This window comes from Stenella coeruleoalba, assembly GCF_951394435.1.
Source record: "Stenella coeruleoalba genome assembly, chromosome: 6".
NCBI lineage: Eukaryota > Metazoa > Chordata > Mammalia > Artiodactyla > Delphinidae > Stenella > Stenella coeruleoalba.
In genome coordinates this window covers 76,185,784-76,203,926 of record NC_137151.1, presented here as the reverse complement: position 1 = coordinate 76,203,926, position 18,143 = coordinate 76,185,784, and the positions used below count along the sequence as shown (strand labels likewise).

The 18,143-nt window shown below is 39.3% G+C and overlaps 1 protein-coding gene across 7 annotated transcripts in view; it reads right to left on the bottom strand.

The window, feature by feature from the left end:
- ITGA4 (integrin subunit alpha 4) overlaps positions 1–18,143 on the bottom strand; it is a 463,364-nt gene that overhangs the window by 338,108 nt on the left and 107,113 nt on the right. The window contains exon 1 of one of the 7 annotated variants that reach the window (XM_079924115.1): positions 15,614–15,768. The exons of the other annotated variants lie outside the window; for them this stretch is intronic. The gene's annotated coding sequence lies outside the window, so the exon portion shown is untranslated. Of the gene's footprint in view, positions 1–15,613; positions 15,769–18,143 lie in introns of those variants that run through there. 7 annotated transcript variants of the gene reach the window in all.

The window sequence follows — 18,143 nt, the reverse complement described above, 5'->3', positions numbered from 1 at the left end:
AAGGGCCAGTTCTCCCAGCCAGAAAGTTTTCTTTTTAAGATGTCAAATCATAATATATAGAAAATTTTAAAGTATGTACAACACCTGGCCTTAAAATGAACCCAGTTACGTTAGACAAAGAAAGAGAAACCTTAATTTATTTTTACACAAAAATAGTAGTAAATGATGGTCACTTACACACTATGTTTTTCAGGGCGCTTTAAGAAGACCAATGTTGATTTGTTCCCCGTCACAGATTTTTTTAAAAATCAGCAATATTTATGATGATAAATCAGCAGATAAGGACTTGAAAGTCCTATGGTCTCAGCTTCACTGCTCTCTCACTTTTGAGCTATATTTCAAAAACCCAATTTTTCTTTCCTTCCTCTTACACTGCATGAAGGCTTAGATATGTCATCTTTACTTCTGTCTATAATAAAAGAGATCACAGTGCGAGGACCAATCGTTAAGACACACACAGGTTTAGCACGGAGGCATCTCTGGCTGAGAAGACATGGAGAAGACAGAGCAAGGAATTTGTAAGGCCCACTTTGGCGAGACTCCAGATGCTGAGTCTGCCTCTATGTTGATGCCTCAATGTGTGAGTGACTACTCAAAGCTAAAAGGAAAAGGACTAGCTATCAATTTTCACATATCAAACAATGCAAAGACCCACAAGAAACAGATTATGTTCTTTGTTTCCAAAGGGATAAAAATCCTTGGAAGATGTTGCATGGCTAGGTGGCCACACATCTTGGTTGGCCAGACTCCCTGCCTGGTTACACCTACTGTCCCAAGGTGTTCTGAACAGCAGTCCCTTTTGTTTTCAAAAGTGTCCTGACAGCCTGAGTTCAGATTCTAGCTCCACTATTTTCCAGGACAACTGGGGCAAGTGGCTTGACCTCTGTCACAGTTTTATCATGTGTAAGTGGGAATAGTGGTGCTTACCTCATAGGGTGGCTGTGAGAACTATACAGATTAATGCCTATGAGATGGTTAGAATAGTGCCTGGTACTTGGCAAGTACTCACTCAGTAAGAGCTAAGATTTTATGTCCTGGCATTTATGCTATGACTCAAAAGGTATTATGTAGTGATTTCTTACATTTTGGATTCATCATTAGTTATCTGCCTATAAATATATGTTAAATATGTATATGTATAGCTGATTCACTTTGTTATAAAGCGGAAACTAACACACCATTGTAAAGCAATTATACTCCAATAAAGATGTTTAAAAAAATATGCCAAATAATTACCAGAAGATATTATGTCTAGAAAGAATACACATTCTCACTGTGTATAAGGTGTAATTCTTTTGGCCTGAGATAAATAGAAAAGTATCAGTAGAATCTTTAAAATTGGAGTTCTGCGTGTAATAAATGTAGAACACACTATTTATTCAGTACTAAGATGCACTGTTTCTTTAAACAGATCTCTATTCAGAAAATCACTTGCAATCAATGTTGTATAAATGCTTTGGTATCCCCCATCCCACAAATAATTTGTTTTTCAAATCATGAGATCTGGAATCATAAAAATAATGATATTTAGAAATGTATATATATACACAATCATATGCATACGTTAAATACCAGGTTTTAATATGTGGGTGCATGTTTGTGTGTAAAATGGCTTAATTCATAAAGAAAAATATTGATACAGTTAACCATATTAAAATAGGACACTTAAAGAAAATGGCAGGACTTCCCTGGTGGTCCAGTGATTAAGAATCCACCTTGCAATGCAGGGGACGCAGGTTCGATCCCTGGTTGGGGAGTGAAGATCTCACATGCCATGGGGCAACTAAGCCCATGAGCCACAACTACTGAGCCCACATGCCTCAACTAGAGAGCCTGCATGCTGCAAACTACAGAGCCCACACGCTCTGGAGCCCACACACCACAACTACAGAGCCCACATGCTCTGGGGCCAGCACACTGCAACTACTGAGCCTGCACACCACAGCCAGAGAGCAGCCTGCGTGCCACAGTGAAGATCCCGCATGCCGCAACTAAGACCCAACACAGCCAAAAAAGTAAATAAATAAAAATAAAATAAAATATAACATGTATTTAAGAAAAAAAGAAAATGGCAAGACTAGCCACAAAATGGGAGAAGACACTTGAAACACATATAACTGAATGTGATAGTACCAAGAACATACAAAGTCATACAAATCTATAAGGAGAAAAGAAAAATGGGAGAAAGGAATACGTTTTATACAAAAAAACACATTTGGCCACTAATCAGATGAAGTTGATCAATCTCATCAAAAAACTTGACAATGCATATCAGATCACAATGCAGTATCATTTTTCAAAATTTGTGCCAAAAATTAGGTAGTCTGACAATACCAAGTGTTAGAAAGTGAAACTGTCTTCCTGGTTGTACGAAAACAATTTGTAAAGTTGTAAATTGTGTAGATTTGAAAACGAGTATACCCTATTGCCAGCAAGTGCCTTCCAAAGCATACATGCAAGATAAATATTTGCATGTGTGCACCAGGGCCCCAGATAAGAGAGATCATATATCACAATTCAGAATAGCAACAGCTTTGAAAATTCCCAATGCCCATCCACAGGAAAATGGATAAATCAACTGTGGTACATGTTCAGCATATATTATAAAACAGTAAAAAAGGAATGAATTACAGATACAAGGACATGGACAAACCTTAGCAACAATGTTGCATGAAAGGAAGCAAAACTAAATCCAACTAAACAATGTATTGTTTAGATATATGCATCTCTGTTTATGTGTATGAAATAAAACTATTTTTAAAAGGAATAATACAAAATTTGGGATATTGCTTACCCCTGAGCGGAGACAGCAGGGTCAGAAAAGAAGTACAGATAAATTTAAGATAAATATACTAATCCAGTTCTTGGGTTAGGTGGTAAGCTCTTTATATGGACATTTTTATGTTATTAAAACAAATAAATAAAAGAGGGTCACGCTAAGTCAAATGATGACAGCGTGTCCTGGACCAAGAATTATGATTAATCCAATACCAGGCATCTGGGGTCCGGAAAAGATGGCCGCTCCCATTAAAAGACTAGTGATGAGTGGGTTATTTGCTTTCACATCGTTCCCTTGTTGTATTTTGTATATTATGGGAGTCACTCTACATCATTACTACTTCTTTTGTAGGAAATGTCAAAAGACAAAATTTTACAGAATAGAAGAATGTTTCCTTTCACATTTTACAAAATCTACCATAGTGATCACTGCTTAGTAGACGACAGACACTATTGCTGATGCCTTCAAAGATTCACCAAGTGACTGGGGAACTTGATGAGACAACAGAAATAACAGATTTATTTAAAAAAAAAAAAAAACTAGAGAAGGCTACTTGCTTTTCTTTATTTTCTTGCCAATCACCTTTATTTTGTAGGTCCCTAACTGCCGACCATGCCATGTGCCCCATGTTGCTGGAGATAAGGAGTAATCAGATAAAGTCCATTGTCAAATTTTAAAATATAAATGTATATTTCCATTGTAGAAATAATCAGAAAATTTACACACAAAATGGTTTTTAAAAAGACTCAAGAAACTTTTGAAGTTCATTAATCTTCTAATTATTACTACTTACCTTGAGATTAAAGAGTTATAGAAAAGTGCAACTTCAGACACATTATGCTCTGTACTTGGTAATTTTAAGTTTAAAATTAAAAATTGCTACTGTGACCCACCAAATTCCTGACAATTGAATAAAGAATATTTAGAGGTGGGCTTCCCTGGTGGCGCAGTGGTTGAGAGTCCGCCTGCCGATGCAGGGGACACGGGTTCGTGCCCCGGTCCGGGAAGATCCCACATGCCATGGAGCAGCTGGGCGCGTGAGCCATGGCCGCTGGGCCTGCGCATCCGGAGCCTGTGCTCCGCAACGGGAGAGGCCACAACAGTGAGAGGCCAGCATACCACCAAAAAAAAAAAAAAAAAAAGCATATTTAGAGGTATAGTAAAAGTCAGTGAAATATCATGGGCAGACTAATATACAGAATATAAAAACATGGAGCTATAAATTTGAACCGACCTAACAAAAACCATTCACAAACCTGTAGCTAATTATTCACTCTACATAGTATGGTGCTAATTCCAGAAATGAAAAGGCAGAAACGTTCTCCCCCCCCCAGAACTTTTAGAAGACCATGACAACAGACTTGGCATTTGATCGTAATCTCCAAATTGGTGATGTCAAGAAGTTCAGCTGAGGAGCATATGTGTGTCTGTTTCCTCACATGGTTGCTCTTGTAGCCATACTTCATGACTCATCTGTTTTTAGCCAGACAGCTTTCTAGTTTGAGAGGAGCTGGGAGTGTTGTATAATAAGGAGGAAAGAGGGCAAAGACCTATATTCCTTCATTTACGCAACAAATATTTACTCTCTATCCTCTACGTGCCACGTACTGTGTTGGATGCTGGAAAATAATGTGGAGTGAAATGGAGAACTGGATTACAGAGTGGTGTGTGTTGTGATAACTGAATAGGCTGGAAGGGAACAAGTCAGGATGCAGGAAAACCAGTTAGGAATCTACTGCAGTAATCCAGGAAGGAGATACTGGTCTGAACTAGGGTCATAGGGAGAAGAATGATATTCAAGGGCCTTTATAATGTAGAGTCAATTGGATTAGGTACCTGAAAAAGAAAATAAAGGTTTAGTCTAAACATGGAAGTGATATTTTCATTTTTACTCAGAGTAGCTTCTACTTAGGGGGAAGAGCGGAAAAGGGTGCCCTGCCCAAGGCACTAATGTGGCATATGGTAAAGAATAGAAAGATATTCAGATATTTCTCCATCCAATGCATATGTACATACATTCATACATCCAATTATATGGTAATTTGTGTTGGAACAAGACTGCATTTTGCAGACAGTTATCGGTTAAAAGATTGTAGGGGGGCTTTCCTGGTGGTGCAGTGGTTGAGAGTCCGCCTGCCAATGCAGGGGATACGGGTTCGTGTCCTGGTCCGGGAAGATCCCGCATGCCGCAGAGCGGCTGGGCCCGTGAGCCATGGCCGCTGAGCCTGTGTGTCCGGAGCCTGTGCTCCGCAATGGGAGAGGCCACAACAGTAAGAGGCCCGCAAACCGCAAAAAAAAAAAAAAAAAAAAAAAGATTGTAAGGAAAATTTTTACAGTCATGTTTGCCTTTGGTATTGGAGCACGATTACTTGTAAGCTTTAATTTAAAAATGTATTTGGATTTTTGTAGTTCAAAATTAGTCATCAGGAGTAGGTGGTCTTCCTATTTAAAAAGGCACAGAAATTAACTATGTTATTTAGGTATTGACAGAACACTGGAAATGTTCTAGAACAGTGATTCCCCAACTTGTCTGCAAATTAGAATCACCCGGGATCTTTTAGAAATTGCAGGGACTTCCCTGACAGTCTAGTGGTTAAGACTGCACACTCCCAATGCAGTGGGCACAGGTTCCATCCCTGGTCAGGGAACTAAGATCCCACAAGCCACACGGCACGGCCTAAAAACACAAAAAAAACCCCAAACAAACCAAAAATTGCAAAGCACAGGCCCCACCCCAGATCAACTGAAATGACAATCACTGGGGATGGGACACAGGAGTTTGCAGGTTTTTAAGCTCCCCAGGTGGAACCAATGTGTAGACAAGTTTGGGAACCACTGGTCCAAAACAGGAAGATAAAAAAGGGGAACTAAAACTGCTCTCTGCATAAAGAACCTGGTATAATTTTCAGGCTACAAACTCAGATCTATTTTTAAAAGTCTTTACTTTTCTATAAATGACTCGGATTTCTCTTTTAGGCTCCCAATTCCACAGAGTAGCTGAAGTTTGCTCTCAGTCCCAGGGTTTCTCTCCCTTCTTCCCTCTGGTGCTCCTTCACTGGGGCTGGGGTAGGGGGCTCTGAAGTACCAAGGCGGAGGAGCTAGAGGGGTGAGCATCCTTCTAATCCTCAGCTGATATCCCTCCATGCCTGCTCCGCTGAGTCCCCTCAACACAAGGCTTCTCTAGTGTAGTTTCTGAGGTCTCTAGTGCAGCTGCCTCCTCCCGTCCAAGGAGCTCTGAGACCCCCAGGCTCACAGCCTCACAGCTCCTGGCCACAAAGGCAGACATTCTGTGCTGCCGCCCAGCACACTGAAGCTCAGGGGGCAAGGGTAGCCTTTAAAAAGAGTGTCGAGGGCTTCCCTGGTGGCTCAGTGGTTGAGAGTCCGCCTGCCGATGCAGGGGACACGGGTTCGTGCCCCGGTCCGGGAAGATCCCACGTGCCGCGGAGCGGCTGGGCCCGTGAGCCATGGCCGCTGAGCCTGCGCGTCCGGAGCCTGTGCTCCGCAATGGGAGAGGCCAGTGAGAGGCCCGCGTACCGCCAAAAAAAAAAAAAAAAAAAACAGTGTCAAAAGGAATTACAGGTATTGAGAATGAAAAACACTGTTTAATAATATATCAGAATAAATCATATGTATTTCTCCTTGTCATCCACTAATTATGCAAAAGAATTTTTATGTTTGTTAAATTTTTCTTGGCTTGTTATTATTAGTACTAACTTCAACCCTCTACTTCCTTCCTGAAATCTTCTTAAGCTACTTGTCCATTATGTGAGTTAATTTTTTTAATTAAAAAATATAATCCAGGGCTTCCCTGGTGGTGCAGTGGTTGAAAATCTGCCTGCCGATGCAGGGGACACGGGTTCGAGCCCTGGTCCGGGAAGATCCCACATGCCGCGGAGCAACTAAGCCCATGCGCCACAACTACTGAGCTTGCGCTCGAGAGCCTGTGAGCCACAACTACTGAAGCCCACATGCCTAGAGCCCGTGCTCCGTAACAAGAGAAGCCACCACAGTGAGAAGCCTGTGCACCGCAACGAAGAGTAGCCCCTGCTCGCCACAACTAGAGAAAAGCCTGTGTGCAGCAACGAAGACCCAATGCAGCCAAAGATAAATAAATACATTTATTAAAAAATATATATAATCCATAAACCTACTTAACTGAGTACACAAGACTGCAATACCGTTTAATATATTGAAAGTTAACAAGTGAGGGAGATGACCCTGTCAGCCTCTCCACTTCAGAGAATTCCTAGTATTCCCTCAGGAAATACCTCCTGGACCATGTGTGACTCAGGACTGGCTGATAAGGTATCAGTGTCAATTCTCTAAGAGTCAAAATTTTTCATAAATACAAGTTAAACCCACTTAACGATGAATACTGGCCAGCATCTGTCTTGCAATACTTCTTTAGTTTCTATATGAATCTCTATTGTGCATACTCATCACAGGACTGTGTTTCTAGCATCAGCAAAAAATAAACGAAGTGAGAGGCTGTGCTATGGTTGGTGAGATTGTTACTTTACAATTTGTTTTCTTAATCTCTCAAGGAAATAAATGCCTCAAGACATACGCATGCAGGTCCCTTTATATCTAGATCACTTTCCATTAAAAGATGCAACAACATACTGGGATATATGAGAATCACTTTTGTTAGGTTAGGAAATATTTAACATAAAACAAAGTTTTAGTTCAGAATGTGTGCTTACCACACATAAAGTATGCTTAACATTAGGTAAAAGGTATTTGCAGATTTGAAGAAATAATGAAAGGAAACAAGAAATCAAATGAATGATTACATGTTAGATGGCTGGGAAATGGGTAGTTTTCTTTTAGATTTTCTTGAATATCATAACACTGAATATTTTTAATAGTCTTTCGATGTGTATTATGCTAGATACAAACAGAACTACAACTCTGCTCACTAGAAATATAGTTTAGGGCATGTCCTGGCTTGAGTAAAGTTTCTTAAACTATAACTAAAACCCCCAACCTGCTTACAGCACAAGAATTAGGATACGCTGAAGCATCAGCATTGTAAAGAACTACTGCTTTCTGTAACGGCTTTCCTACAACTGAAAGTTGAGGGTCTAACTGCTGTGGTAGGTTTCTTTGTAAACTGCAGTATGGTGGTATAGGTAGGTGAAAGCACTTACCATTCATCAATAAAAACGTGCTCAGGCTGAGTGCTTTTAAATATGCATGACTAAGTTCTCGATGTACTCTGTGGTCATTCATTGGCTATGTGGTAGCCCGCCAGATTGCCTGTTATCTGATCGGTAGAAGCAGTTCAGAACTTGATGTAGTATAGCAGAGAAAGTTCAGATTCAGAATACTGACTCTGAAGATTGAGTGATACTATATGGTGTCTGAAAGAGGAATTAAAAGGGCTCTAAATGAGAACAAGAATGAGCAAATCTGAATGAAGCCTTATTATTGAGAAAGGAATGGGCTAGGAGCCTATTATTGAGAAAGGATCCTGGCTAGGATCAACCTTCCATATACCAGAAGATCTTCCTGCACAATGATGCTTTTTCTCCTTAAAGTAAGCAGATTCCATGTCACATACTGTGCCACAAAGGTGAGTTTTCACAGACACGGTGTAATGGTATCTGGGCTATGGAAGGAAGAAGAGGATTGGATGAACCCACCTTCTTTAGATAAGAACCAGATGAGCTGCAATTTCTAAATTGAAACAAAAATACTCAAATACAGAGACTCTTCCTCCCATCCTTGGCAAGTTCAATATAAGATTTATTGAACTTCAGCTGTATGTATAGGCTATTGACAAAGACTGTGAGGTTCCAGAGATGGTCTTAACCTCATGCATCTTCCAGTCAAGCAGGAGCAGGTAAGTATCAACAGCCCATGTGCAAGGCAGAGTGAGGAAATGGGCCTCGTAAGAGATGACTCAAAGTTTGTAAGAAAGTAAGATGCCTGGCTGAGAGCATCAGGAGGAACTTTGTGGAGGATATAGAATTTAAGGTAGGCTGCAATGATAGGTGAGGTTTCAATAGATTGGAGGTAAAGAAGGCTTTCCTTGGGATAAGAACTACAAGAACAAAGGCAGAGAGACAAGACCACAGAAGTCATGATGGGAGAAAGGTGGGGCATGGAACATAAAGTCTACATAGGGGAGCAAGAGAAACATACTACCTACAATGGGAGCACACTTTCAGACCATGAGCTGAATTTAGCTACCTGATGACTTGTTTGGCCTGGTCAGTATTTAGTGTTATTTTCTAACTGCAGAAATAGAAAGAAAGACAGGGAGCTAGTTGTATTTGAATTAGCTACCAGTATTTAAAAAATGGGAGAATTACACATAAAAATCTAAGTGTTTGGCTTCTCTTGAAAAATCTAAAGTTCTGGCAGCAATTCTGGGCCTGCCTTCCAACAGGTCAGTAATCAGTGGAGACGAGCAGAAGTGGACCCCTGGACAGGGCAGAAACTCTATTGATGGCTACAGGTCCTCGTATCTCCTGTTGCCTCTGCAAGCGTCAGCTGCCATTTATTATCAAGTCTAGGCTGGCTTGTTGTTGTTTGAAGTAAAGACAAAAAGCTTTTCTTAAACCTTGCGTCATATAAGTCTGATGGGTCTAGATACTTGAGGTTTGTTTGTTTTTTAACCTTTACTATAAAGGAAGACATTGAACATCAACTAGAAGCATCTGTTCTTCATTTAGTAGCCAGAGATGAAGCTTTGAAATATTTTGAGGATGTAAGTGGGTAACTGGAGGTGTGGTTTAAGAAGCTTAACCTAGAAAAGGCAAACAAAATTAATTGCAGAGGAAAAAGAGACATGGAAAGAAACAATTAGAGGCCAATTTAGCATTCAAGTAAGAGGTAAAGATGATTGGGGTTTGGGGGCATGAGTGGCTATGGAAAGAAAAAGATACCTGTCAGAGATACTGCAGAGAAAGGACCAGACAGCTTACTGAATTGGAAGAAGAGATAGAGAAAGAGCAAGCAATTAAAAATGACACTGAGGTCTCAGGCCAGACTAGGATGGTGGTTCCACTAACAGAAATAGAGGTGAGAAAAGTCTGGAGTTATTGCTGATTTTCCCAAGGGAGATTATCCCTTGCTTTGGAGCATGGTGAGTTTGTGTTGTCTGCTGAACAACCTGGTGGAGAAATTCATCAAGAGGTACAGCTGTTTCTAAAAGTCAGTAGAGCAGAGCAGTTCAAAGCATGGGCTTTGGAATCAGGACTCAGATTAATCATCTAAAAAATGAGGGTAATATTAGATCCTACTTTCCTTGAGAGGCCTAACTAAGGAAATGTATAATGCAGTGACTAAGAAAAAAACTGGTATGTATTTGAGAATTAGCTACATTAGCTCATGGAAACTGTGAGAATAAAAGAAATAACTAAAGAGACAACTGTAGAAAGAGAACGTGTGATGTGGATGCTGCTAAAAAAACAACTAGAATGCAGTGATGACTAAGTCAACCTTTTGGTGATGATGGATGGATGGATGGATGGATGGAAGGATAGACAGGGAGATGGTGTATTGTATAGTACTTCCTGAAATTAAAAATATTTTTGTCAAAATATTTTACACTAGGTTAATTTAGAAACACAGTACACTCCTGGTATTAATAAATTTAACATTTGTATTTTCAACTTCTCACAAAATTCAGTGATACTCAGACAAAAGAGAAAATTGGCTAGTGAGTAGGCCTGGCTAAGTGTCAGCATTTTATGTCAACATGCCTCTCGTAAAAAAAAAAAATATATATATATATATATATACACATATACATACACACATTATATAATATATATATATCTCCATTTCCACAAGATATTCAACCCTAGATTTGGAAACAGAAGAAGCCAATGAAAGCACTAATTGTAAGATTAGAATGTTCAACTCAGCAGTGACTTAGTGTCTTAGAATATGAACATTTTACATAGAAGTAAAAGCAAGTGACAGTTTTCATCTACACTCCAGTCAGAGTAAAACTTGGTCCCTTAGAAAGAAAATTTTATTGAAAGTTGAAAAGATTATTAAAATGGGGTAAGTTGCACAAACACTTCCCTTGTTAATTTAGGAATTCACAAGATGTCATGTGTCAAGGGTGTGCAATACTGGTTGGTTATGGGAATGTCTTTTTTTTTTTTTTTTCCGGTACGCGGGCCTCTCACTGTTGTGGCCTCTCCTGTTGCGGAGCACAGGCTCCGGACACACAGGCTCAGCGGCCATGGCTCACCGGCCCAGCCGCTCCGCGGCATGTGGGATCTTCCCAGTGTCCTCTGCATCGGCAGGTGGACTCTCAACCACTGAGCCACCAGGGAAGCCCGGGAATGTCTTTAATAGGTCTATTATAAAGAAATACCTTCCAGAAGGACAACTGATCATTAGGCAGGGAAATGGAAATTTGTCTTGCCAGGTAGCCACTTACTGCTGCACCCTGCCACACAAACAAGCCTTGGCAATTATGTCATTGAATCAGCCCAGCCCTCAAAGGCATAAGAAAAGGAGGTGAGTGGATTAGACTAAAGGATTTCTAGGTTTGAGAAATTTCCAGGTCTGACAAGTTACGACACTCCATAGAAATGGATTCTGCAATATATATTGTGTTAGTGTTCCACTCTTTTTTTACACTCCTCTAAATTGTATGTTTGAGACGAATAAGAGAGTCTTGTCTGCCTTCACAGAAGGGCTTGATTTTTCTTAATTTCCCCCAGTACTAGGTTCCAGAAAGGCTGATAAAATGAGCCACCAGGTGAAGGCCATTTTCCAAGGCATCTCATTAGGGTATGCCTAGAGATTGCTTCCTAAGAACAAGATATGACTTTGAAGAATTTCTAACTAACCAAGAGAATCACCAGGATCCTCTTTTAAGAGCTGCTCCTTGAACAGAGTCCAGTTTAGGCCTATAGCCTCCCACTTGTTCCTCAAGAGAGACCAGCATCTAAGTGGATTTTGCTGTGCTTGTCAAATTCCCTTATGCAAACAAGAGGCAGTGATACAAAGTTTCTGCAAAACAAAACTCAAAAGTGCCTCAAATTAGGATAACCTGTTTTTGCACTCAGTTATAGTTCTTGACCAAACTTCATTAGAGGAAGGACACACAGATTATGGGGCTCAGCTCTAGCTTCCCCACACATACCTGCATTCAGCTGGAACAGGTCTACATAAAACAAAAAGAAATCATCAGAACTGTTTTTCCTCAAAAGATACATTGATTGTTCTTCTTCAACTGAATTCTGTTCATCTTGATATACTGAAAAGTGGTTTGTAGTTAAGAAAAAAATTTTTCAACAATATTTTTATAACTTTTATAATTTTAAAGTTGAGGAACTGAAAACATACTTCAAGGTATCTGACCTAAATTTTTTAAGTTTTGACTGATTTTAGGATATACACTTATAGGGCAAATCTCCCTTCTTTGCAGCTTTCACTACAAAAATATTCCCAATCTGCAAAGCTCTGAAATAAAACCATTCAATATCAGACTCAGAAATCTGCTCTACTGGCTGGATCTGACTGCTAAAGCAGAAATATGTTCAAAAGACAAAACATTTTATTGACTTGGAGAGATTACAAAGCACGCCAAATAGATTTCAGGCAATTAAGATCACAAGAAGAAGTACATCCATAATATCAAGAATTTACAAGACAGAGAGGCATACTATTTCTGATGACTTCATGGCATGTACTTTTCACAAGTTCTAATATTTCTTCCTTGAATAAAATGTTCACAATGAAACTGGACAATCAGAATTACTCTTTACCTGGGTCCCACAGTACTTCTCAGAATTTTTAGAAGAGCATCTGAGAATGGTGATGTTACTAAATACTCCAAGATGAGAGCCCTCTAATTTCAATACTTATCAAACTAAACCATTTGGAAGCACTCTGATTTCTCTTGCTTCTGAAGCTTATTATATTCATTACCTCACTTCAATCAGGTTCTGGATGACTTGTTTCTATTCTAGTTAGAGCCTTTGTAAGAATGGTTTAATCATACTAATAAGTATTGGCCTGATTCTACCATCCCTATGCCCATGTAACTTCCATAAAGTCAAAACCCCTTTCAAAGTGCCTTAACCTTGAGAATTCATATGGTGTCCGTATGGGAATATTTGTACATCTTGAAGATGATTGTTTCTTTGTTGCTATTATTATCTTCTTCTCAAAACAAATAGAACAAACAGTGCATGTCATGCCCATCATTTTCAGAGAAGAAATCTCCAGAAAGTACTTAATGGCCAATTGGAAAATGTTCTAACAATACAGTCTTTCCTGGTTTTTCAATTTACTACAGGTGGATAATCTTTGAAAAACCCCAAACAGAACAGATTGAATCACTTTTAACAACTTGAACTTTGAATGAATTCCAAAGTGCTTAGAGTGAAGCTGTTTTGCCTTTAACTAATACCTCAAATAAAGATTAAATAATTTTTCGTTGAAAATTGACCAAATGTACTGGAAAATTGTGTGCTTAGAAAACCGCATTCATTATAGATGAGCATTTGGGCATTATAATTACACTGGTATTTTAATTGGCATTGTCATAAATTTGGGGGCAGGGACTGTCAAAATCTTTCTTTGGTATGCTAAAGTTCTCTAAAAGAGACACAATTCTAATAAATTGAAAAATTGAAACATAGCTGGAATATAATGGAGCTTTGAAAAGACAAGTTGCAGACTTTCAACACTGATACAGTATTTTCCAACCTTATAATGGGGTCCCAGAATTCTAGTTTGGTAAAAAGTCCATCACCAGCATGATATGACTATTCTAAATTTAATATTAACTACCCTTTTAGGCTGAATTTGCCATCAGCTAAAACAAAGGCCAGGAAAGTAAAAGTATGCACATGGCTTAAAAAGATGGTGTGTATTCTATTAAATTATAATGCATATAATAAAATAAATCAAAATATAAAGCTCTTCAACTAAATGAAATCTCTAATAGAGATTTGGTTTCAATATACCAGAAAACGATCTCTCTTTTTAAAATATGTACATTTAGATGTTTTCAAAATTTACTTTGGATTTCCACGGTTGAGCACAGCCAAAACTGCCTCTTACTTCCTTGATTTAAATACGGTAAATGCTAAGAAAAAAGACAGATTACTGATTCTGGACATAAAGGAAATAGCGCTAGCAATAATGCCCAATAGATCAATCAGAGTATATGAAGAAAATGTACTTTTTATAGTTATCCTGTGTCAGGGAAAACCTTTTAATCGAGCCATCTCATTCCACCATGTGCACAGGAAACTTTTACCATCATAATCACAAGGGTCAATGAAAACTGTAGAAACCACTCAAATGAGCCCAGACTTTGCTGTCACTTTGGGGCTGATAGATTCTGGCCAAACTTACACTGATGAAGAATATGAGCTATTGGAGAGGTGGCATAAAGATAATTTATCCTAGCAGTTGCTTTGGAATTTGAAGATTAAGGAAAAAAAGATCAAAATTGGCACCTGTATTGTATAAAATGCATAGCTACATAAGAAAATCTCATCTTTCTTGTAAAAACTTCTGTTTCCCCAGTTGCACTGCTTGAAAGTGAATCTGTGTACCAGAAGGTTGTTCAGGATTATGAAACTTAATGCATTTTACCACAAGCAAATATAAACATTTTCAAGAAAAGCACAAGGCAAGAGACATGAAAGACCATATGTTTTCAGTGCTCTCCATGTCAAAACAATACCAAGTCTCCAAAAAATAACTGCTAGTCATATTGAATTATTTTGCCAGATATCTTCCAAAAGTTACTTGGAAGAAATTACAGTGCACTCTATGTACCATGTAATGAATAAAAATAGATTTCCCCAGACCAAACATATTACATTCATGAATTATCTTGTTGGCTATAATACTTAAAGAGATTTCTGAGTTTACTGCTCAGGGATTAGTGGCAAAGGTAAAAATGAGATAAAACAGAAGCTTAATTTTCTAGAAAATGTTTCTCAGCAAGCTGTGTAAATTCCTTTAGTTAAGCTAACATGTAATACGCAAAAACAGAGCATTTTTCCCTCCCTGAGGTTTTTCTCCTTCTGCTGAGAGCCTTAAACCTTTCACAGGTTCATGCTGCTCTTGCCATGTTCTACTTGGAAGTTCAAACGCGCACACACACACACACAAACCCCTTCCCCGGGAAAAGAGACGCTGGGGTAAAGGCACTTTAAGCGGAGCGGCTGGGCCTGTGAGCCATGGCCGCTGAGGCTGCGCGTCCGGAGCCTGTGCTCTGCAACGGGAGAGGCCACAGCAGTGAGAGGCCCGCGTACTGGAAAAAAAAACACCACAAAACAAACAAACAAAAGACACTGCTCAGCTGACCAGATGGATGGGGCACCGCAAAGGATTTGCTCAACCTAGCGTCCTTTCTCTGACTGCTCTTGCATTGCCAAATCACTTTCTAAATAATAATAATAATATCAAAAACTTGGTGAATGAACCCTCAAAAAGAAATCGCTAATATCAAAGGAACAAACCACGCCCTAGAATTAGCCACGGATACTGAGGGTGGGGAAAGAAAAGCAAAAGCAAAATGGAAGGATCCTTTACTCATGATTCTGGCAAGATAAGCTGTCCCTTCCAGAATTTCTCTCCTAATCTTTTTATACTTTGAAGGCCCAGCGTTTCCTTCCTAATCCCTTTGTTTATCAGAACCCACCAGTTACCAGACGCTTTGCTAGACGTTTCCTATACCTTACCTCACCTAATCTCTTCAGCAACCGAATGCACATCTTGACACACCCAATGGTCTAAATAATTTGCAGGACCCAGTGCAAAATGAAAATATGGGGCCCCTGGTTCCAAAAGCTGGTAAAACGTGTCATTACAGATACTAAAATATAAAACCTTTACCTTTCTTTCGCGGTCTCTCTCTCAGGGCGTTTTTCCCTTTAAGCTCTCTGGAGCGCAGGAGTAAATGCGCAGACGCTCGCCCGAGCCCCTGCCTCGGCTAGCACGTGTCACGTGGCCCATGCACACCTGCACGCGGAAGCCCATAGCTGCCAGGTGTGCCCTCTTGACAGCCTCCCAACCCACACGCCGGGCCTCGGTTGGGGGCAGGGGTGTTGAGCCAGGCATTTTACCCTCCTACAAGCCGAACGCCCCAACCCAAGTCAGAGGGGATGCACTAGTTACCTGGATACCGAGTGGGTAAAAGGCTTGCCCCACCTCCACCCGTGCACTGCCCTATGACCCCGCTCTTCGATACCTGGGGCAGGAGAGACTCCTCCCGCGCCTGCGCCCAGGCCCCTGCTGACAGAAGAGGTCCCAGCTGTCACTGATGGATCAGAATGGGGAGGCCAGTCAGGGCCCAGGAAGCCAGGGGCAGGGGAGGCCGGCAAACAAGAAGCCATGTCAGAGAGGCAGGGCGGCAGAGGAGAGGCCCCAAGCATTTCTCCGTCGTCATATCCGATTTCACTTACAGATCACAAAAGCAAAGATAACGTTATTAAGAAGTTTAGAATGGTGGCCATAGTAACTTAAACCAAGCATAGGACCCTACCAAACGCGAAGCCCTGTACGACTGCACTGGTCACACGTCCATGAAGCCCAGCACTACTGCCACCGAGAAGACATCCAATAAATATCAGTTCCTTTCTCTCCCTCAACCATTCCCTCACTCTAAGAACCCTGACCGCACCCTCCCACCCACCCAAAGGAAGGTTTCTTAGACAAAAATATAGCAGATATATTTCCACCAAGGGAAGAGAAGAGCCTTATTTTTTCTCTTATGTCTTTTTTTTTTTTTTTTCAAATGAGGAAACTGACACAGAGCTTAGCTGACATGCTAAGAGATAATCCACCTGGTATGTGTGTCTGTGGACCTGGGTCTAAAGCCAGGGCCCTTGACCTTTCCATTATGTGCAGCTGTCAGGTAGCTACAGTGGAAAATGCATGATAAACACTTCTTAATAAAATATGTTGATATCTGACAATGTTACAACCCTATTTTACCATTGACTTAGGGGGAAAAAATAACCAAAACACCTTGGCTCTTTTAGCAGATGTTTGGTAAATGTCCTTTTGTGTGTTATGGATTTGATGTGAATGTGGTGCTTACTTAGGATAAGAGTCTCCTCGAAGCTGGTCATCATTAACTTGTTAGTTACTCATGTATGGTAAAATATATAAATATGATTTACGTTTTAGAAGACATACTTAATTGAAGCTTATTCTTGTAATAGTCTTGAAATGCATTGTAAACCTAATCCTGTAATAGTCTTGAAATGTACGAGCATGTCATTATATAAGCCAATGTATTTTAGATAACTTTTTGTTTTATTCTTTAAATGAATTAATATTTATCAAAACATTAAAAAATCACATTATAGAAGATTTCAGCTCTGAGGAAAAGAAAATAGATCACCCATAATCTCTCCAGTCTCACACAACCACTCTATTAATTTTGGTGTATTTTCCTTCCAGTATTGTTATATAAGAAACAATATGCAAACATACTCTAGTGTTTGTTTAAATAAAAGGCAAATCTAAAACCAAAGATAAGAAAAGTCTCTACACATGATTTTATTATTTTGTCTAAAGACAGAAACACGGACTAGATACTTTTTAAAGATCCTTTCTGTATTGGAACTGAAATCATAACCCTTTAATTTGTAAAATACTAAAAAGAAAACTAAAAACCTTTCAATGCTGACCCAAGAAGTAAAATTTCCCCCCCATTTCATCTAATTCCCTCTCCTAGACTTAATTACTTTTATAGTTTGGTGTATATCTTGCTTAAAATTTCCCAAATCTACATTGGCATATATAGAAATACATGAATATACACATGAATTATTATAAAATTGGAAGCATACTGTACATATAGGTCTGTAACTTTATTTGTATACTCAATAGTTTATAACCTACAGCTGGTACTAAAATGTTAAATCGCAGTGTTGACCAGCTTATGTTTATTACTGTCTATCTAAATAAGTAAAGCCTAAAGGGTAAGATGTGTTCAGGTCATAAAATTAACATTTCTCAATATCTTGTGATAACCTATAATGGAAAAGAATCTGAAAAAAAATAGATATAGATATATGTACAACTGAATGACTTTGCTGTACACCTGAAACATTGTAAACAAGCTATACTTCAACAAATAAATAAATAAAAGCTGTTGTTATATCAAATAGTAAAAAAAGGAAAAGAAAGAAAATAACATTTCTCACACTGACATATCTAGAAGTCTTTTAAACATGAAGATACTGTTATTGGCCCATCATCAACGGGGCATCCTTCCAAGGCAAAAGTACTTTTGCCCACCTCCTATTCTTCGTTTATAACTTCCTGGTGGGACAGGCAGTCTCTGTGTTACAGTTAAATACTTAAGTGAAATCTTCTTAACTAAACTACAAGATATTAAAGAAAGAATAAATCT